Below are 300 nucleotides of genomic sequence, written 5' to 3' on the forward strand. Positions count from 1 at the left end.
TGAGCCACCGCGCCCGGCCTATTTTTGTATTTTTAGTAGGGATAGGATTTCACCATGTTGACCAGGCTGGTCTCAAACTCCTGACCTCAAGTGATCTGCCCACCTTGGCCTCCCAAAGTGCTGGGATTACAGGCGTGAGGCACTGCGCCCAGGCTAGAGATGGGGTTTTGCCATGTTGCCCAGGCTGGTTGCAAACTCTTGGGCTTAAACCATCTGCCTGCCTTGGCCTCCCAAAGTGCTGGGATTACAAGTGTGAGCCAGTGTGCCCAGCCATGGTCTGAAAATATTAAGTGGAAAATT

Source organism: Cebus imitator, unplaced genomic scaffold, assembly GCF_001604975.1.
Source record: "Cebus imitator isolate Cc_AM_T3 unplaced genomic scaffold, Cebus_imitator-1.0 Scaffold60, whole genome shotgun sequence".
In the NCBI taxonomy this organism is placed as follows: domain Eukaryota; kingdom Metazoa; phylum Chordata; class Mammalia; order Primates; family Cebidae; genus Cebus; species Cebus imitator.